The following is a 243-nucleotide window of genomic DNA, read 5'->3' as shown; positions in this document are numbered from 1 at the left end:
TTTTTTTTTAGAAAGAACTGTGATTTATCACAATTTAATGTTAGAAAGTTACTATTAAACCACATAATTGTTTCGTTCAGAACTAATTTGATATTATTTTTAAATTCTTCAGGATTCGTGTTTGATATGATAATACTTGTATCATCAGCAAATAATATTGGATTACCTGTTTTCTTAACGGATAATGGGAAATCAATTATGTAAATAAGGAACGATAAAGGCCCCAGTATAGAGCCTTGTGGA

Source organism: Cryptotermes secundus, unplaced genomic scaffold (assembly GCF_002891405.2).
Source record: "Cryptotermes secundus unplaced genomic scaffold, Csec_1.0 scaffold955, whole genome shotgun sequence".
NCBI lineage: Eukaryota > Metazoa > Arthropoda > Insecta > Blattodea > Kalotermitidae > Cryptotermes > Cryptotermes secundus.
The sequence above is the reverse complement of the archived record's forward strand: the minus strand, read 5'-3'. Positions refer to the sequence as shown.